Raw genomic sequence first — 21,992 nt, 5'->3', positions numbered from 1 at the left:
CCTTATATCACATTGTCATAAATTTTAAATGAAAGGAATTGGGACCAATTAGGTTTCCCGAATGCGCTCATATTATGTGAATTGCTGGGATAGCTGAAAGCTACTAACCTGAGTCATCTTGTGATTACAGAAAATTACTTCTTGTCTTTGTGATTCATGGCAGTTTCCACCCTCAGAGAGTGATAGTTGTTGTTCTAATTTTCTCAATGTGTAATGTAAATGCAAAGTAGTAGGAGTGGAATCAAATAGCGAGGCCCTTCGCACGACAGACCACTCTGTACGAGCCTTTGAAGGGAATACAGGACCTATTAGAGAAAAAAACAAATACGAAAGTTCATTTTACATAATAAAAATATTGAACCAGCTACAGCCCAGGTTGACCTCTTGACAGATGCATAAATTACCCAGAGAAGAAGGGATTAGAAAGAACTGTTAATATATGAAACATGCCAGAACTGTAAGAGTAGTTTCTGAATCAATTCCTCAGCTTTCTGTAGAACATACAGTACTTGCTCCCAAAATTAAATTGGGTGATTTCATCTTGTTCCTCAAAAAGTTACAAGCACTGAGAGTCAACTTTGAAGGCAGTGGTTTAATTAAATGTAACTATTTAAGAGATACGACTAAATGTTATTAAGTCATTCAAGTACAATTTAACTGTTCAATATTTGCTCATATCATCAGCTATTTCCATGTGCCTTTGACAAGTATTCCTAGTTACTCTTCGTTGTGCGCAATTACTTTTTTCTTTTTTCATAATAGAGCAGGTCTGTCATGAAGCTCATCAAAAGACTCTGAGTTACTTTTTAAAAAACAAAAAAAAAAGGACCTTGTATGACAGAAAGCACTTTGTAATGGAGAGGTCTTAGGATGTAAAATGAGGTCTGAAGAGATGTCTGGTGCGGTAAGAAAAGCCCATCCTGTAACACCTGGGGCCCTGATTCCTTACCTGTAAATGAGGCCCATGGACTTTAATCTTGATCATAGTTCTCAACCATTTTCCTCAGTCTTCACATCCTTCGTGTGTGCACCTCAGTGCCACGAACTGTACGCCTTTATTACAGTGATTCTCAGGATGGTCGCCGAACTCCCCCGAGCTCCCCATCCACCCCACTCTTGGTCCCTCTTTAAGAAGCACTGATTCGGGTGCGCTTTGCAAAGCTTCTGTCTGGTCTTCAGAATATGCACGTACATTTTAACATGTTATCTCTCACACCTGTGAGACATCTCTCAGTCATATGCAGGTATACAGTCTGTACCACTGAGAGCCACAAAGCTTGGCTTTTTAGGAAGAACATTTAGGAAGAGTCTTGAAAGAGCTACTAGCCAAAAGATCTCATCTTTCCTTTTGCAATTTTAGAACCTGCCTTAATCATCAAGAAGATGATGTTGTCGTCTGAGCCTCCATGCTAGTGGCAAAGCTAAAGGCTGTCCCCTGGGATTCACCCTTCCTGCCCTGACTAGGGGCTGCTTTGTCACCAGCCACCCTGGCTGTCTAAGCACCTTTCCTTCAGGCATTAGTGCCCAAATGCATTCACCCTCTCAGATATGCCACTGAGGACAGAGTGTTCCAAGCCTTAGTCACAAAGTGTAGCGAATGAAAAGAATTTCAGATAGTGCAGCAGGCATGTGTGAGCTACTCGCGTGAAAGCAGGGGTGGGGAACTTTTCTTCTATATCCCCAAATCATAGCCCCCAAACACCTATAAAGATAATTGACTTTCTATAAGTTTTCTAAATTATGATCCAAATTTGCCTCTCTTGAAAACGAATCATGTTAACTTTTCCAAGAAGTTGCTGGGCAAAGACAAAATAGGGTAGTATCTATCTTTTAAAAAATTGAATTCAAATGAGTCCTTTTACTTTATCAGCCATACATCTCTGGAGTATTTAGTATTAAAAAATGCATTCCTCCTCCCTTTCTCCTTGAATAAATGGGAAACTGTCCTTGAGGGCAAAGGTGACTCAAACCTTCTGAAATTTTGAGGTTAACCATGTGTGTATATTTTCCTGGGAAGAGGGTCAGCACCTCAAACTGTGGCTCAGGGGCAAAGTCAGTTTGGGGTTAAAAATCTATTAAATTAAAAATACACATTCATTCACTCAGTAAATATTATTTAAACCTCTGTTATATAAATATAAGGCACTAGGGATAAAGGTTTTTTTAAGTCCCCCAATTTAGGAATCCAAAATTTAATACGGGAAACATACAAAGAAATAGAAAATTAAAATATGGTAGAACCTTCACTATCGGTATGGATACATCCCGAGAGCTTCTGAGCTTCTGAATCCCCAAGCTACTTATGCCTTGCCTTATTTTGTCTATCGATCTATAGATAGACTGATGGATTGATAGACAGAAAGATTAACAGATAAAATAAACCTATTACAAATTACTACCTCATGGACCTTTGGGCCATCACAAGTATTTAAGACCACAAATGCCAAGAGCCCACATCTGGTATGATGAATATTATGATCCAGGTGTGCACAGGTGCTATAGGAGCACGTAGGAGAGGCAACTCATCCAGCCTGGCGGGGGGGATGGGGGGGTGGGCGGTGGGCGGGGGGGCGCATGTGAATGCTCCCTTGAGAGACTGACAACCAAGGTGGAGCTCCGAAGACAGTAGGGGTAAGTCAGGTAAAGTGGGAGTGGATGATTCTAGCCATAGGAAGCAGCATATACAAAAAAAAAAGAAATGAGACTAATTATAATCTTTGATGAACTTCAAGTAACTTAACAGTAATAGCAAGACACACATACATGTACACACAACATATATTATTTACTACCATCCAGGGCCTGTTATAAGCAGTTAACATATATTAACTCATTCAATCTACCCAATAACTACATGAAATAGGAACTATCTTGTCCCCATTTTATAGACAAGAAAACTGAGAACATAAGTGACTTTCCAAGGTCACATAGCAGAGCCAGGATTTGAAACCAGAAGGTTAGATTCCAGAGTTCACACTCTTACCTAGACAGTCGACAGGGAGGGAGGGAGGAAGGGAGGGAGGGAGGAAGGACAGGTGATGCTGTAAGAGTATGTAGGAGTCAGACCACATAGGACCTAGTTTAGCTTTCTAAGGAGTTAGATTTTATCCTGGACATAATGGCGAGCCATAGAATTATGTCAATGAGAGAAATGACAAAATCTGATCTGGTTTCCAGAAATCTATGGCAAGAGTGTAGACTAGTATTTCCTGGACAGGTTCACAGAGAAAGAACCTAGTTAAATACTTTAGACAAAGAATGATATCAAGGATGCTTAGGAGGGGGAAAATACAAGAGATATTAAGGAGAGAGCATCACATTAATAGGACTTGGTGACTGATGAAGAGTTAAGGCAAAGAACACACTGAAGAGGAAGCAGTGATACTGATGAGGCTGGTCCTGTAAGATCTACCACCTCCATCCTAAAATAAAGGGAGAGAGAGAGTGAGAAGGAAAGGCAAACAGAAGGAAACTTTGGTAATGACCATATATAAACTGTGACAAACGCTTCCTTTGGAATGCATGTGAATACAGCCAGAGAAGGTTCCTTAAGAGGTATGCATCTACAGGAAAGAGGCTATAAGAAGGACTAGGTGTTGTAACGGAATTGCCACAGTGATCAGTAACACATTATATTTTATAGTATGGCCTGGGCCGTTTGTATATATTCCTTATGTTCTGTAATTGACGGCAACATTTTCCAGATAGGGACAGTGGATCTCATGATCACTGCATCCTTGTTGAGTATTGCAATTTACACAGCACTCAATCGGTGTCTGTGGTAAAAATATGTGAAGAAAGGCAGAGAGGAATAAAAAAGAAGGCCCTTTAGATGGTGCTACAGTTCACTGTCAGAGGGAATACATCCAAGGGAGGGTTCAGGTTCGGACGTATTGTTTTTGTGGTATCTGAAGGACAACCAAGTAAGAAGGATATGAAGCTCAGGGGAGCAGACTGGATTAGAAATCATTTAAAAATCATCATTATCCTAGGACTTGGCAGTGACATTTTTTTTTAACTTTTACCATTTATTCCCAAAGAGAGAAGGCATATAGTGTTCAGACACAACCAAATACAGTTTGGTCTGACTCAAATAGCTTAAAAAACAGAATCTCCTGAGCACCAGCCTGGTCCAGGGGATGGACCCAAGAGGCAAAGGCAAGGAACCAGTTAACGATCATTTCTATTTACATGGAAAAATCTCTGCACAATTAAAAAATTAAAGTTGTTGGGCTGGTCCAGTGAAGAGGTAATAAGGTGTTTATTAAAAACTCTTTTTCACCCGGAGGCAGTTAGCATTTATAATTTAAAACCCAGCCCACCACAGAAAGGGAGTGAATTAAATCAAGAGATTGTGCAGAGCAAGAAAAAAACTGAGGTTAGGAGATCATGAGTCACCAATAGTCAGCCCCAATACATGTTAGAGGAGAGGTTAGCCATGTGCTATTAGGGTTCTAGAGTAATTAGACTGAATCCAAGAAATACCGACTGAGAAACTACTAGGCGGCTGTTGCTTTTGGTAGCTCTGAGAACAGAGATGGGTGGTGCTCACTCTCCAGAAGCTACAGGTGAATACGAGAGTGACACCGACTAACGGTTGAATGACACCATAGGGAGCAAGCATATGATTTATTGATAGAGCAGCAAAGGTAGCAAGCAGTGTCAGCGTTTATAATTTGGGGCGGGGACTTCCCTGGTGGTCCAGTGGTAAAGAATCCACCTTCTGATGCAGGGGACATGGGTTCCATCGCTGGTCGGGGAACTAAGATCCCACATGCCGCAGGGCAACTAAGCCTGCACGCCACAACTACTGAGCTCGCACGCCACAACTACTGAGCTTGTGCGCCTCAACTAGAGAGAGAAAAACCCACACGCCACAACTAGAGAGAAGCCCACACGCCGCAACAAAAGATCCCGCATGCCTCAATGAAGATCCTGCGTGCTGCCGCTAAGACCAGCCGTAGCCATAAAAATAAAATAAATATAATTTGGAGTGATCCTTTAACTCTGAGTATTACTCCCTCTAAATAACGAGGCATGTAAACCAGGGTGCTGTTCTAATTAGTATTGCCTATGCTACACAGAACCACTTAATGATGCACCAGAGATTATAGTAGAAATGGTAGGAGCAGGGCAGCTGGCATTTCCAATTGAAATCCTATGAGCAGAACAAACTCAGGGCTTTCAAATAACAACATATGTAGCACTGGGAGAATAGGACCCTCTCTGTCATCCCAACAGGGACTGAAAGGTTACCCTGGAGTAAATATATGTGGAAAGAATGTGGACGAAATGAGGGGGGTTCTTTTAGGGGAAAGATCAAATAGTCCGAAAGAATACTTGGTTTTCTTGAAAATGTTTGAAGACTGTGTGTCTAAATTGGCTTCATGTCAGAGTAGAATAGTATTGCCAAAATCTAAATAAAGGAAATGAAGGTGGTAACATCTAGGCGAGGAATGTGTGTCTGTGTGAGGGGCGGGCGGTTGTTCCGGGTGGAGAATACAAAAAAGTAGGAAATGAGGAAGCACAATATTGATCATGAGATCTATTATCCAGGGCTGCTTCTCCGTGGGCACTGGCTGGGCCATATTCATTGTGACTCTGTCACAGTTCATCTTGATTGTGTAGGTTAGAGAATGCCAGAGAAGAACAAAGTCAAATATGAGATTTAAGACAAATGAGAATATAACCCCCAGCTTCCCGCCCTCCGGCATTTGCCGCTCGTGACAATTTGATGAAACCAGCTCTCAGTCTGTGTTAAAGTCGAGGCAATAGGCTCCCAGAACAGGAGCTGGGAAGAAGATGGTTCTGATATCACGAAAGGCAAAGCCAGAAGAGAAGCAGCACAATACCCATCCCCTTTCCTCTGAGGGAAGAAGCTTTCGGCAAGTTGCATGACGAGGAATCTCATGGTCATTTTAGAATCTTCTTGTCAAATGATTGTTCAAGAAGGACCTTTTGCGGGAAGCCCATGTAGTCAACCGTAAAACTGTAAATCATGTGATGGTTATTCTAAGAATGGAATTAAGGGGAGAAATGTGAGAGTGAATTATATATTGGTGTATTTTATAAACTACATTTATAATACAATTGACCCAAAAGAGGCACTCATGGGATATTACTGAAAAAAAATCTGATTGTATATTTGACGTTCAGGAAGAGAGTCCATGTGCAAAGTACAGTAAAATCTGGACTGTCAAGTATGTTGTCCTATAGATTCCACCTCCGTCTTATTCCCCTTATGCGTCTCCCCGTCTCCTTCCCCGCTGCCTCAGCCTGAGCTTAAGCCCTCCCCTAGTAATCCAGGAGTTCACACTCTTGTGGATTTCACGGACCCGGAAAATCTCAAAGGGACATTTGGAGAACCAGAGAGACCAGCTGCTTCTTCACTTGAAGGCTAGCACACACCTATATTTTTTAAAAAACCTGTCATTCACTGACACCATGATTGCATGGATGAATAAACAGTTTATCCCCACAGATGTTGGGAGGTCATAATTTTGAACTGAAGAAGTCCTTTAAAATTAAATAAAATTCAGCTTTATGAAAAATTTACTCTACCTTTAAAAAAGTTATCATTTTACTACAGATTGATGAAAACACTGTGACAAACCAACACTGGAATAGACAACTGGGTTTAGGGAATTCCTTGGCAGTTCAGTGGTTAGAACTCGGCACTTTCACTGCCAGGGCACGGGTTCAATCCCTGGTTGAGGAACTAAGATCCTGTAAGTCGTGTGGCGCAGCCAAAAAAAAAAAAAAAGAACTGGGTTTAGTGACCCCAGCCCACCCCCAGCAATGTCCCTTGTGATGTCCCACCCCCCAGCTCCATGCCCTGTGCCCTACAGTGCCGGTCCCCAAAAAGGCCATCAACTTAGCTGATTCACACTCAGGCACAAGCTCCTTACCTGGTGTCACCTTTGTGACTTGCGATTCTCTGAACGGTTTAGACATTTGAGGTCTTCGTGCTTTTTGCTCATCTCTTCCCTCTACCTGGAATTACCTTTCTTCTCTAGCCCACCTGCCAGACACAGTTCTCTTTGAAGGTTCAGCTTGGGTCATATTTCCTGACCCCAGCTAGGATTCACCGCCTTGTGCTCCCTTGTGTCTACTCTGTGGTATGCAGAAACACATCAGTACCAGCATTTTGGTGGCCACTGCCTTGTGTCTTTGGACTGCCTCACATCCAGCTGTATTTGTGATTAGGGACAGCCTCTAGTGTGCAGTACTGGTGAGGTGCAGGGCCTTGCCTTTCTCCCTGGCCACTGAAGCAGGGAGGTTTTCCCGCTTCCCTCACCTGGTGGGACGGTGTATTAGTTTGGTAGGGCTGTCATAACAAAGTACCACAGACTGGGTGGCTTAAACAACAGAAACCTACTTTCTCACAATTCTGGAGGCTAGAAGTCGGAGCTATGCTTACAAGCCAGGGAACTCCTGGATCCTCCAGAGGCTGGAGGAGGCAAGGACAGACCCTCCCCTGGAGGCTCCAGTGGGAACTTGGCAACGTCTTTTTCAGATGGTCTTGGTTTGTACCCATTTGCCAGCCTAGACTCTCTTGATTTCGTGCAGTCCCCAGTGTATTCCAGAAATTCTTCTTCTCTACTTAAGATGCCTAGGATTAATTTCTGCTGCTTGCAATTAAAAACTTCAACTAATTTTTTTAAATTTATTTATTTTTGGCTGTGTTGGGTCTTTGTTGCTGTGCGGGGCCCTCTCTAGTTGCATCGAGCAGGGGCAACTCTTCGTCGCGGTGCACGGGCTTCTCATTGCGGTGGCTTGTCTTTGTTGCGGAGCACGGGCTCTAGACACGTGGGCTTGGACTTCAGTAGTTGTGGCACGCGGGCTTCAGTATTTGTAACTCATGGGCTCTGGAGCGCAGGCTCAGTAGTTGTGGCCCATGGGCTTAGTTGCTCTGTGACGTGTGGGATCTTCCCAGACCAGGGCTCGAACCCGTGTCCCCTGCATTGGCAGGTGGATTCTTAACCACTGTGCCACCAGGGAAGCCCTCGACTAATTTTTTTAAAATATCAGTAGCTGTTACAGTCCAGTCCGTTCAGAGAGATACAAAGATTCTGAAAACCACCATTAATGTTTCAGAAAGGGAATCGGGCATCTAATGGCTTACAGTAGCAAAAGGCTAAATCAGTTAATCACCTGTGGTCATAGGAATGAGGTGCCTAAAGAGGCAAGGCTGTGGGGACCAACTCTGCATCCCTGAGAACAGTACAGAAGAAGATAAGGAATTCCAGAAGGGAGATAAGACATTCAGGGAGCTTAAGAAAGAGTAAAACAAACTCGAATTACTTCACTCGTAAGCCTGATTCTCTTACCTCTTGAAGCTAAAGCAGCTGAAAATTCAACTCCAAGTTAGAGCTCGTGGGTTGCCGAATTACTTGCATTCACAGAGTCACCAAGTATTTTACGAGAAAGTTAGGACATTTCTTGGGGCGATAGACTGGGCCCTGAAAACAGGACTGAGAATTAATGGATCCAGCACCTCCTTATTTCCTTGTAGGCCCTACAGTTGCCCCACCAGAGAGGGTTTCTAGGAAGAGGGACATAGGTTGGCCCCCTCCTCACCTACATTCCCTCCACCTCTCACTGTCCACAGGTCTGTACCCAGTCACTTTCCTGCACGGCCCAGGGAGACGAAGTCAAACCCCGAAGGCTTACACACCAGGAGAATTACAGACGTTGAAGGTAGAAAACAAAGAGCTGGGGTAAATGTCCACACGTGTGGATTCTGAGGGAGGCTGCCAAAAGGAGGGAAATATAATTTTAGATTGTACCAGATTTACCAATATGGGCGCCCTTACCAGAGGTTCTGGATTCACTGTGCCAACCTGCCCAAAGTGAGGGGCTCCGAGGAGCTTGCCCATCAGGTACCTCAGAGTCTGGACTCAGTGGTGGCCCAGCCAGAATTGAGATGCCGTACGTTGCTTGGCCACAGATCAGCTAAGGCTTGGCAAGATGACGCGCTTCACGCCATGTAGTGGCTGCCGGATTGGCCTGTTAGTAACAGAGAAACACAGTTTGGGGAAGAATCGAATGGATGGACCTCTCAGAATGGCTCCACCGTGTGAGAATCTTTAACTCAAGAATATAAGATGGCCGGGCTTCCCTGGTGGCGCAGTGGTTGAGAATCCGCCTGCTAATGCAGGGGACACGGGTTCGAGCCCTGGTCTGGGAGGATCCCACATGCCGCGGAGCAACTGGGCCCGTGCGCCACAGCTACTGAGCCTGCGCGTCTGGAGCCTGTGCTCCGCAACAAGAGAGGCCGCGATAGTGAGAGGCCCGCGCACCGCGGTGAACAGTGGCCCCCGCTTGCCACAACTAGAGAAAGCCCTCGCACAGAAACGAAGACCCAACACAGCAAAAATAAATAAATAAACTCCTATCCCCAACATCTTAAAAAAAAAAGAGAGAATATAAGATGGCCAGCACAACCTCCTTCTCCACTACTCGAGAGCTTTGACTCTTTGGGTGCATGAACTCCTTGGGCTGCCATGTTGACAAGGATGGGGGCTATATATGTGCTCAATAATATGATCCTTTCTCCAGGCTGATCCTGCTGCCCCCGTGACCGAGTGCTCAGTCGACCAGCAGAGGGAGTAAACCCTGAGCCCACGATGGGATACAAAGGTTGATTGTCTGGGGCCCCTTTTCATCATGGAGGGGGAGCAGCTAGAGGGGAATTAGATGGGGTAAACATTCAATCTGGATTTGTATCTTCTTGCTTTGCCTACCACGCTTCTGTTAGCAACACCCTCTCCTAGCACCATCTCCAGGAGGCTCTGCTTTGCCCTCAGGCTTCCATCTGGTTTGGGCCAATGAAGGGCAGAAGCAGGATTTGGGAGGAGACAGAGGTGAACTTATTTATTATGCTAACTCCCTCCCACAAGGGCCTGGGTTTAACAGTGGCTTTGTTTCTCTCCTGATGGCCACAACTTCTGCTGGGCTGCTCTTTCCAGAGATCAAAGTTCTTGCCAAGTAACTAGTCTTTTTCCCTTTCCCCTTCAGGCCTGGGGTGAATATTGCTCCCAGCTGCTACCCCAGCGTGCTTCACCATCCCTCGTCACGTTTCCTAGGGGCCCTGCCACTTGACTCGAGGATGGAACAAACATTTCCCTCTCTTCCCCCAAGAGCCGCGTGTGTGTGTGTGTGTGTGTGTGTGTGTGTGTGTGTGTGTGTGAGCAGGGAAAGGGATTATCCACAGCACACCAGAAACAATCTCTGTAAATCAGTCATCTCCCCAGTGTTCAAGTCCTTCAACATGGATGTTGGCCTAAAGGGTCACAAAACCAGATTTCATATTATCCAGCCTTAAAAGGAATGAAAGTCTGACGCGCACTACAACATGGATGAACCTTGAAGACATTATGTCAAGTGATGTAAGACACAAAAGGACAAATATTGGATGGTCCACTTCTGTGAGCTTTCTAGAGTAGTCAGATTCATAGAAACAGAGAGTGGAGTTGTGGCCAAGGTTGGGGGGTGCTGGGGAATTTGAGGGAGGAGCAGGGGAGTTACTGTTTAGGAAGTTTCAGCTTAAGAAGAGGAAAATAATTCTTGAAGTTGGTTGCCCAACAATGTGAACGTACTTAATGCCACTGCTCTGTGCACTTAAAAATGGTTAAAATGGTAAATTTTAACAGATTTCTGCCCTTTCTCCTGCAAGTCCTGCTTGGGTATCGTAGCAAGTAGTTTCAGCCCATGACAGTAACTGCCCCCTAACGTCTTTGGGACCCTGCCTGTTGTGAAGTGTGGTCCCTGCACCCCCTTTCTCCACAACTTGTGTCGTGGGCATGGGGCTCTGCAGACAATATTTCTTCCTTGCCAAGTGGCTCTGCACACAGGGCACACCACACCAAAGCGAGTCCGGTAGGTGAGAGGAAGGAGGAGGGACCAGCCCCTTTCTGGTTGCTTCCTGTTCCTGCCAGTGTAACCAGGCAACAGTCCTGCACCCCACAGCACCATTTGCTTCCGGGAGCAATCAGTTCCCAGTTCTTTTCCACTCTCCCAGCACCAGCCCTTTGCCCACCCCTGAGAGATACCTCCAAGCCAGGTAGCACTCCTGCCAAGAGATCTGTGCCCAGCCCCTCAGGGCCCCCCGTCTGAGCTCTCAAGGTAACAGCACTAGCTAGCCAGCACCCCCTTCCCAGAGTCTGGGTCCTAACTCCATGGGTCCTCTCTGAGTTTCTGAGGGCTGGTTCCCAGCTCCAGGGGCCCCTCCTCTAAGCTTCTAGGTTCTGAAAAGCCCATTCTCTTCTCTTGGATCCCCCAGCACAGGATGACAATTCCTACGTTACTTGTTCCCTCTATGACTTTCAGTCCTCTAATGCCTGTTTAACCAGCTCCTTATATTAAATTCCCTCTGTTAACATAACTAGTGGGGTTTCTGTTTTCCTGATGGGATGTTGACTAATACTACTGTATTCCTGCACTTCCGTGCAAGAAATGAAAACAAGAAGCTGTGTCATTTCAACAACCTGCTCTAGTTGTTTATTGCCTGTCTGCTTTAACTGGTTTGTAGACACCATGGAACCAGGTGTTTTTGGTTCACTGACCTATACACCCAGCACTGTGAACTCAGCCTGGCGTACAGCAGGCACCCGTATCATCTTAATTGGGTAAATGAATAGGAAATATTTAATTTGAACATAAAAAACCAAAATAATTCTAGTCATGAAAATGTGCTTACAATATATAAAAGTTATAACCACGCGCAAATACATCCAAGGGGAAAATATGTAGCTGAAGTTTGCAAAGCTCTCTTTCTGAAATTCTTAGCAATATCCATTTTGTGCTTTACCCCCCATTTTCTTGTTTAATAATTTTAGTCAGTGGGGGTTTCTCCATATTTTTCTTGTTCATTAGGGCATGTTATCCATAAGTAGCCAGTCAGTGTGATATTGCAATTTATAATAAGAAATATATATTTGGTCTTCCTCCACTGTTCCTGGCACAGAGCTCCTAAAATCCTTATCATTTCCTATATGAGAGCCACAGGGCATCTTTTGTTAGAATATTTAGTTTTTTCTCAGTTCCTGAAACAGCTCCAAGAGCATAAAGGCGAAATGAGTGTCTTCTGTTATTAATAAATAACCAGCCCCTTTCAACCACACCTGAGTTTCTGTTACTGAGGTGACCTTTGGAAAGCCCCTAAGGAAGGGGCTGGTTGCCAGGGGAACCAACCACATGCGTGATTGGAGGGTTGGACCTACAGGCCTATCCCCCAGATCTCCAGAGAGTTCAAACACCAAGGGCCAAGGATTTAATCAATCATTCCTTCATTAAAAACCCAAAAGGATAGGATTTGGAGAGCTTCCATGTTGGTGGACAAGAACATCTCCACATGTCAGGAGGGTGTCACACCTCAGACTCCAAGGGGGCAGAAGCTTGGGGCCTTGAAAGGTCCAGACCTTGCCCTACGCATCTCTTCCATCTGGCTGTTCCTGAGTTTTAGCTTTTAAAAACGAGCTAGTAACCTAGTAAGTAAAATATTTTCCTGAGTTCTGTGAGCTTCTCTAACAAATTAATCTAATCTGAGTAGGGGGTCATGGGAACCCCCGATTTATTAACCAGTCAGTCAGAGCACAGGTGACAACCTGGACTTACCATTGGCATCTGGGGTGTGGGTGTGTGTGTGTGGCAGGAGGGTAGCAATCTTGTGGGACTGAGCCCTTGACTTGTGGTGTCCAAGTCTATCTGCAGGTGGATGATGTCAGGATTGAGTTAAATTGTAGGACACTTGGCTGGTGTGGCAGAACTCTCAGACGTATGGGAAACCTCCACATCTGGGGAGCAGAAGTGAAGCAGTGTGAGAGTAGGGAAGACAAATACAAGTGTGTTCTTCCTTTACATTTATTCAATCAATAAAATACACAGTTTAAAAATCAAAACACCAATACGTTAAACTTCACAAATAAAACTTCAAAAGGAGAACTCGGGGCATTTTGATGGGATGAAAAAATACTGTATTGGGAGATGACATAGGCCCAGGTCGTCACTGGCCATGTGACCTTGGGCAAGTCTCTTAGCTTTTCTTGGTATATGTGACTTCAACTTAGATATAAAGAAGTAGAGATCATTTCTAAAGTGCCCTTCCTCTTTTAAGACTCTGATTCTTCAAATAGCAATGTGCTTTAACATCCCAAGAGCACAAGATAACTTTCAAGTATCGACGGTCTATCCCAGACTCGAATGTCTTTTTATCACAGTCCCCAAACCTATCACTCCACCCAGACTGAGCCTGGGAAAGTGTGGAGTGACTGACAGTCAAATAAAAAGCTTTGGTGCCAATTCCTATTTCCAGGTCCAAATGAAATTATAATTTTCTGTAGCTAATACTTTTTAAACTTGGCTGGATATTTTTAAGACCCTAATCTGTGGAGCAATGTTAATACTGACAGCTGCATGAAACATCTAACACATTGGAATACATTGCAAAGCTCAAAGAAGACCAGGTCAGGGCAGTGAACTCTTCTCTCTCCCTGACATCTAAACATGTCAGACAGACCAGAAGACATCAGCCCAAGATCTGACCAGTGCAGCACAGGCTCACAGCAAAAAGCCCTGCACCCACGCAGCCATGAGAATGAACTGGAATAATAGTCCTCAGAAAGAACTGGAATAATAGTCCACAGAATGAACTGGAATAATAGTCCATGGAAGGAACTGGAAAAATGGTCCACAGAATGAACTGGAATAATGGTCCATGGAGGGAACTGGACTGGAGGAATCAGGCTCCCCAACTCCAGACTACACTAAAAAGCTACAGTAATCAAGACAGTATGGTACTGTCACAAAAACAGAAATATAGATCAATGGTACAGGATAGAAAGCCCAGAGGTAAACCCACGCACCTATGATCACCTAATCTATGACAAAGGAGGCAAGAACATACAATGGAGAAAAGACAGCCTCTTCAATAAGTGGTGCTGGGAAAACTGGACAGCTACATGTAAAAGAATGAAATTAAAACACTCTCTAACACCATACACAAAAATAAACTCAAAGTGGATTAAAGACCTAAATGTAAGAGTGGTCACTATAAAACTCTTAGAGGAAAGCTTTTGCACAGCAAAGGAAACCATAAACAAAACAAAAAGACAACCCTCAGAATGGGAGAAAATATTTGAAAACGAAGCAACAGATGAAGAATTAATCTCCAAAATATACAAACAGCTCATGCAGCTCAGTATCAAAAAAAACAAACAACCCAATCAAAAAATGGGCAGAAGACCTAAATAGACATTTCACCAAAGAAGACTTACAGACTGCAACAGACACATGAAAAGATGCTCAACATCACTATATTATTAGAAAAATGCAAATCAAAACTACAATGAGGTATCACCTCACACCAGTTAGAATGGGCATCATCAGAAAATCTGCAAACAACAAATGCTGGAGAGGGTGTGGAGAAAAGGGAACCCTCTTGCACTGTTGGTGGGAATGTAAATTGATACAGCCACTGGGGAGAACAGTATGGAGGTTCCTTAAAAAACTAAAAATAGAGCTACCATATGACCCAGCAATCCCACTACTGGACATATACCCTGAGAAAACCATAATTCAAAAAGTCACATGTACCCCAATGTTCATTGCAGCACTATTTACAATAGCCAGGAGATGGAAACAACCTAAATGTCTATCGATAGATGAATGGATAAAGAAGATGTGGTACATATATACAATGGAATGTTACTCAGCCATAAAATGGAATGAAATTGGGTCATTTGTAGAGACGTGGATGGACCAAGAGACTGTCATACAGAGTGAAGTAAGTCAGAAAGAGAAAAACAAATATTGTATATTAACACATATGTGTGGAATCTAGAGAGATGGTACAGATGAACCTGTTTGCAGGGCAGGAATAGAAACTCAGATGTAGAGAACGGACGTGTGTGGACACAAGGTGGGAAGGGAAGGTGGGATGAACTGGGAGATTAAGTTTGACATAAATACACTACCATGTTTAAAATAGATAGCTAGTGGGGACCTGCTGTATAGCACAGGGAGCTCAGCTCAGTGCTCTGTGATGGCCTAGATGGGTGGAATGGGGAGGGGGGAGGGAGGTCCAAGAGGGAGGGGATATATGTATACATATAGCTGATTCACTTCATTGTACAGCAGAAACTAACACAACATCATAAAGCAATTATACTCCAATAAAAAAAAAATAAAAACAAAACGAAAACAACAAAAAAAGAGGGAACTGGAATAATGGTACAATATAAAGTGGAGTGCAACTGCTAGAACCATTCTCTCTGTACTGTTCTGTGCGATGGAGAATACAATACAGTATAAAAGTCGGTCCAATGCTACTTTAGAAATAGTGCGAACAGAGGAAAAACAGGCTTACGTAAAAGACATCACAGAGTCAAAAGTTCAAGGACAGTGAAAGAACAGACTGGTCTGTTTAACGATAGCACATGTCTACAAAAGTGAACAGAGTAAATTTGTTGTTTACATACAATTTTGTTCACATAAGTAAAATACAATGTGTGTGTACAAAATATATATAAGTAAGAAAATACTGGAAAAAACTAAGTAGTATTGGAGGGGCCCCAGGAAGGGGCTAAAAAGGAATGCTTACTATCAGCGAGGGAGCCTAGGATCTCAAGGAATTCTCTCTCTCTCTCTCTCTCTCTCTCTCTCTCTCTCTCTCTCTCTCTCTCTCTCCCCCCTGTGTGTGTGTGTGTGTGTGTGTTTATATATAAATGACACAAAACAGGAAAGTAGACTTACAAGCCTGTGTGGGCACAGAAGTAGGCAGCTCTGTCTCAGAGCCCAGGATGGAAGCCGGGGTGTAACCACGAGAGGGAGGGACTCTGGTTTTCCTAAGTGTGTGAGGAGGAGATGCCTCCGTGACGACTTCTGAAGGGCTGCAGATCGGTTGCTTCTCTCTGTGACGCTGCTCAGGCCAGGCCAGGGTAGTTAATACAGGGCATCTTTTCTGTTCATCACGCCTGAGCTCTTCTCGTAATTAACCGACGTTGTTAAATTGCATAAAACCTACTGGGAGAGGTGGAGGTGCCCTGCTGGTGCCTCCTGTGAGCGACTCAGAGTCGAACCCCCTGGGCTGCCTGTGCGCCTCATCCCGAGGACCGGTCCCGCCCGGGGGGAGGGGCAGCTGAACACCCAGTCCACATGGACTCCAGCTCGAACCTCGCAACATCACTAGGATTCCTCTTACCCTGACTGCATTCTGTAAACATTCAGACCTCAGATTAGAGAACATGAAGAGACTCTGGTAATTAATTAAAAGAGCTATGGTAGCTCCTTATGACAGATAAATCAGAAATTGCTAAAGGATCAGTGTTTGTTTATGAAAGGAAAATTCTTCTTTTCCAGCAATTCCAATGAGCAAACCCATGGCTTTCTAGATTAAAGGAAAAAAATCAGGAAGCTCTGCCCACTTTGTTCCCCTTCTGACCTCATCCTTATCGAACAGGCCACGTCCCAGGAAAGGCACGTAATTCTGCAGACCTTTATAGTCCCTTAGCATGTATATCTTTTGTGATCTGGGTAGCATCTCATTTAAAATAGAAATTCAGGGCTTCCCTGGTGGCGCAGTGGTTGAGAGTCCGCCTGCCGATGCAGGGGACACGGGTTCATGCCCCGGTCTGGGAAGATCCCACATGCCGCGGAGCGGCTGGGCCCGTGAGCCGTGGCCGCTGAGCCTGTGCGTCCGGAGCCTGTGCTCCGCAATGGGAGAGGCCACAACAGTGAGAGGCCCGCATACCGCAAAAAAATAAATAAATAAAATAGAAATTCATCTATGGTGTTGTGTCCCTTTTTAGAAACCGTATCACAAAGTCCTTGAGCCTGTGCATTGACGGTGGTAAACTAAACTTGTAACAGTGCTTCAAAAGAAATTCATAATTTGTTAATAGCTTAGTCCCAGTATTGCTTTCATATGGATAATCACAATACAGTATAAAGACAATGTTCTAAAAATGTATTTAGTACTGGTCTGGCTTTCTAAGTTGATTAGTGACTGTTATTCTACCGTGGGAATGACAGCTTCCATTCTTAACAAGAAAAATTTTAAATTCAGAATTTGCCTTCCCTAGAAATTACCAATTTTAAATAGCTGCTTTAATTAGAAAGGATACATACACTTAGGTATAGTGCATTAGGGGCAAAAACTTAAGAAATAATCGAAATGATGTGGGCTTGAGTTGGTCAAATGCCAACAGAGAAAGTCATTTTAATGTCAGCTCTACTACAAGAAAAACCTCCGAGGTGACCAAACACTTGTCATCGTCCCTCTGACTTCCCTGTGTTCTGCTGGGGCTCAGTCTTTGTGTGGAAGCGATAGGGTGGGACAGGAGTAAAGAACATGGCTTTGAAGCCCTAAACTCCTGCACTGTCTCATCCCCTCATGGAACACGCTTGTTCCTAAAGCCTTGGATGGTTTTTTACTTGTGCTTTTGCTCAACACACTAGTGATTAATTTAACTGGTGGAAGATTTCGGGGCCCTGTACGTATCTTTAGATGATCATTTCAGAGAGAAAACAGATACAGGAATTGATTTACCTTGTGCCCTACAGTTAAGCAGTGTTTGCACACAAAATCTACAGAAGATTTCTGCTTCTCAATCCAGTTTTTTGTGTACTGTGAAAAAGTTTATTTTCATGCTACCTGGATTTTGTTACTTATACTTCCCATACCTCAGGAGTATTAACTATTGGTGCTTGTACTGACGATGATGCTACCTAATCCTAAAATGCCTTTGGATTATAATTTCATAATGTAAAACTTGAAAGGGACAATGAAAAATGTAAACGAGATGATGTTGTAACCTCTATTTTTTGCTCCTCTGATCTGGAGGAATGAGGCCGTTATTCCCCCACCCTCCCCCTGCCCCATGCACCTCCCCAGGGGACAACTCCCGGGCAGACGGGCTCCACTCATTTCCAACTGATGGCTTGTTCTAGAAGCCAGAGTGCTTTCCCATCTCCCGCCGCATCTTGCTCCTACTCTGGGAGGGTGGGTGGTATTAGCATGTACCATCCAGCTCCTGTACTAGTGTGGGAAGCCCTGTGCTAAATAGACAGACACTGAACTCAAAATTTAGACCGATTTTAATAAAAACCTAGGTCACATAATTGAACATTAGAAATAGCTGAGGTTGATCCTTTTCATTACCAAGGTACTGTTTATTTTAATCACTTTTAGGGAAATCTTTCTAACATATACTACAATCTTTTTATGTATATGTGGCTTTTTTTTTTTTGGCAACGCCTCACGACTTGCAGGATTTTAGTTTCCCAACCAGGGATTGAACCTGCACCCTCAGCAGTGAAAGCAAAGAGTCCTAACCACTGCACCGCCAGGGAATTCCCTTATGTCTTTCTAAAGAGCCTATGTAACACATTTTTTAAAATTGATAACATAGGAGTTAATTATGACAGAGTATTATAGAGCAGCGATGCTCTCCAGAGCCTAACAGAGTGTCTGCATTTACGCTAAGTGGCACTAGGTTTTGAATGCATCTTGACTGTTTCTCTGCCCTACCCTGCCGTGGGCAGTCACTTTTCACTCTGTCTCTCTCTTCTCCCTTGTAATTTGCTGCTCTTTGTTGGCTTGGGGCTTAAAAGAGATCAGACAGCTAAATCTGTTGGAAGCCTACCTAAAAAATGGAGAAAAAGACATTCGGGTCATTAGAGGGGTCAGCTTTGGATGAACCAGTTTGGTGCTATCTGTACTGATGGCTCTCAGGCTGTGTTGGTTCTGGGTCATGATCTGGAGGCTGGAAAAGGCTTGCTGGACCTGTGGCCTCCTGCTACATCCTCAGGTGCTGGCCCTCTGATTGTCAGCCTTTGGTTTTTCAGGCAGAGCTCCCTGACCTCATCTCCCTGCTGTGTGCTCGCATCAGTGCTGATTCTGTTTCATTTCTACTGAGCTCCTTCCTGATAGCTCAGATCTCGTAATTCTCTCCATTGTCTGTAGCAGTCCACACCTCTGAAAACCAACCAGTGCAAGTAGTGGGGTTTGAACGTTTACCTCACACACCTGAGGCTTTCAATTCAAAGTAAGTGCCACAGTTATGAAAATTGCATAGAAGGAGGAATTATGCCAGGTGGAAAAAAAAGTGGTCTGATTTGCAGGCAGCTTGCATTGTGTTTTGTAAGAATATGTTTGACATTTTAAGCTTTCCTGTGGCAGCAAATTGTAGTTCTCCTAGCAGCAAGAGTGATTAAGTCTGTGCCCAGAATAAACCAGACTGTTTTGGAAAGTTTAATTTTTTCAGTTTTCATACTCTATTTTATGACAGTGTTTGTTTCTTCAGCAATAAGCCTGTAAGGATACAGTCTATCATGTCTAATTTAAAACTATAAATACCATTTTTTAACCTTCACAGAGTTTCGTCATAATCTACTTAAAAAAACAAGTTAAATACAGTTTGATTCTAAATTAAAAATTAAATAAGGCAATTAGGATTGACATACATACACTAATATGCATAAAATAGGTAACTAATAAGAACCTGCTGTATAAAATCCAAAAAAAACTTAAATAAGACAAAAGATTTAACATAAAGCACCTATGGCAAGATGGAAATATTTCTTGGTGATGATTACACAACACTTAATGGAATCCAGGAAGCCATCTTCATGGACTGAGTGTTTGCATCTCCCCCAGAATTCATATGTTGAAGCTCTAACCGTCAGTGTGGCTATATTTGGAAATGGGCCTATAAGGAGGTACTTAAGATTAAATGAAGTCATAAGGGTAGGGTCCTGATCTGACAGGATTAATGTCCTTATAAGAGACACCAGAGGGCTCTCTCTCTCCATGTGCACACAGAGGAAAGGTCATGTGAGGACACAGTGAGAAGGTGGCCATCTGTAAGCCAGGAAGCAGAGGGCTCTCAGCAGAAACCAGACAGGCTACAACCTTGTGCTGGAACTTCCAGCCTCCAGAACTTGTGAGAAAACAAATTTCTGTTGTTTAAGCCACCCAGTCTACGGTACTTGGTCATGGCAACCGTGCGGACGAAGACACCATCTATTTTGTGATAGGTACACTTATTTTACCAAGAAGGGTGATGCTGTGTCATCAGCTGTAAGATGTACCCCAATTCCAATGATGTGGAAATGTGAAATATTAAAAAATAAGGATGAAATACAGTGTTTTTGATAAATAGTTTTAAAATAACAACAAAAATAGGACAATACTGACTTGAGTTTTTAGAAGTGGCTTTCCCCTTAGAAAGGCCAGTCAATAGTCTACTTCGATCACCAGATCTTTGTTTGATGGCCTCCTAAATTGATGGAAAATGAGAAGTTGCACAGCTCATGCATGAGAAAACTAAAGTCAAATATGGGCAAATAGATAAAAAAACAAAGCTTTCACTTTTATTGTTTACGTTGGGAACCTAACTCAATTTGCCCAGAAAGCCTGAGATATTGACAAAAGGGTGCCTTATCAGGCTGACTCTGCTCCTACTTCATTAAGAAAACGTAGATTTCTTCAGTTTCCCTCTTACTACCCCACAGTCTTGTACATCCCTTTTGTTTCTGAATCATCAGACTCCTGTCAAGGCTAGCCCCTCTCCTCCGTTGACCCCGTCTTTCCCGGGACAATAGCCTCTTCTTTCCATCCCAGCGTTAGGCTCTGGCCCCGTGGCCTCCTCTCCTCAGCCGGCAGAGACACAGAGCTTAAACAGAAACAGAAAACCACACACAAAGCATGCCATTCCAGACCCTGCTTCCGCCCTCAAGCTTTACACTCCTCTTTCCTTTTCAAGAGGGGTCCATGAGCCCCGCCGGCTTCCTCGTCCTTCATTCTCCTCTCAACCCACTGCAGCCTGGTTGCCGTGTGACACACTCTATCACAAAGGTCTCTTGGGTTCTCCTGCCCACACCACCCTGGAGAAACACTACAGTTGAATTCCACAGGATGGTCATTTTGCCGGCACCTCTGGGACTGACCATTAGCACGTGGACCAGAATGTAGTCTTTCTGAAGCCACTGGTCATCCAGCAGCCAAGAGGCCTCAAACAGCTAACGTGCTGCTCAAGCGAAGAATTCAGGACGCTGAGGAAGGCTTGAAGGGAAATGGTTGCAGGATATAAGGGCGGAGAGGGAAGACTGTGATGCTGGCGTGGTCAGGCCGAGGAAAATACCAGCTGTGTGTGGACTGAGGTTCAAGGTCTATGTCACAGTAAGTGAAAATCATGCCATTGGTGTCACTTATAAATACTTGAGAGCCAACGAGTAAATAAAACTATATAGTTCGTTTCTGAAGGACTAGAATCCACCTGTACTGATTCTACAAGCCCAGAGGTCCACCATGCCACACTGCAGTCTAGTTCAGATAAACAGATCCATGATCTACCTAAAGTAGTCACAACTTTAACTAAATACACAAAGTATTCAAAAACTTGAATAAATGTTTTAATGGTTACTATTACCTGTAATAAAAATTTCCATGTCAAAATATATCGTATCGTTTTCCTCCATTTTTTAAAAATATTCAATTATTCTTCAATTTCCTGTTTTAAAGGACGAATCATAATACACAGAGCACTGGGAGTCACTCAAAACACCAAACATGTGGTTAAAAGTCTGCCACTTGACAGTTAGCAGGGCATGTCTTGCCTACAGCAACAGTCATCTGCTTTTAACAGCACAAGTGGTGGGATTTCTAGTAGCTTCTGCTTTTCAAACATTCACTATCATCCTAAAGTGGTATGTTATACATAAAGCCGTCCGTGTATACCAAAATGTATCATCCTAATGAAAATAAAAAGCTTCTGCATGCACGTATTGCCAATGCATCTCAAGAGGCCTAAATTTTAACAAGCAGAATAGACACATTATCACTTAAAAGATCATAAATTACTTTAAAAATGTCTGGCTCAGCATTCCCCTTGCAGGTTTCTACATCTACTGCATAAATACAGGTGTGCACCTGTGTCTATATAGCTTTTTTTAAGGGAATGGCGGATGGTCTGGCCCAGTTTTTCATGGTC

General features: G+C 43.6%; 1 protein-coding gene and 1 long non-coding RNA gene across 2 annotated transcripts in view; one reads left to right on the top strand and one right to left on the bottom strand.

The window, feature by feature from the left end:
* The window catches only part of LOC132417659 (uncharacterized), a 191,824-nt gene that overhangs the window by 56,703 nt on the left and 113,129 nt on the right, over positions 1-21,992 (top strand). The window lies entirely within an intron of this gene.
* TRMT9B (tRNA methyltransferase 9B (putative)) overlaps positions 1-21,992 on the bottom strand; it is a 56,548-nt gene that overhangs the window by 21,959 nt on the left and 12,597 nt on the right. The window contains exon 2 of the mRNA XM_060001382.1: positions 109-305. The gene's annotated coding sequence lies outside the window, so the exon portion shown is untranslated. The remainder of the gene's footprint in view (positions 1-108; positions 306-21,992) is intronic.

This window comes from Delphinus delphis, chromosome 21, assembly GCF_949987515.2.
Source record: "Delphinus delphis chromosome 21, mDelDel1.2, whole genome shotgun sequence".
Classification (NCBI taxonomy): domain Eukaryota; kingdom Metazoa; phylum Chordata; class Mammalia; order Artiodactyla; family Delphinidae; genus Delphinus; species Delphinus delphis.
This window is presented reverse-complemented; position numbering and strand designations above follow the sequence as displayed.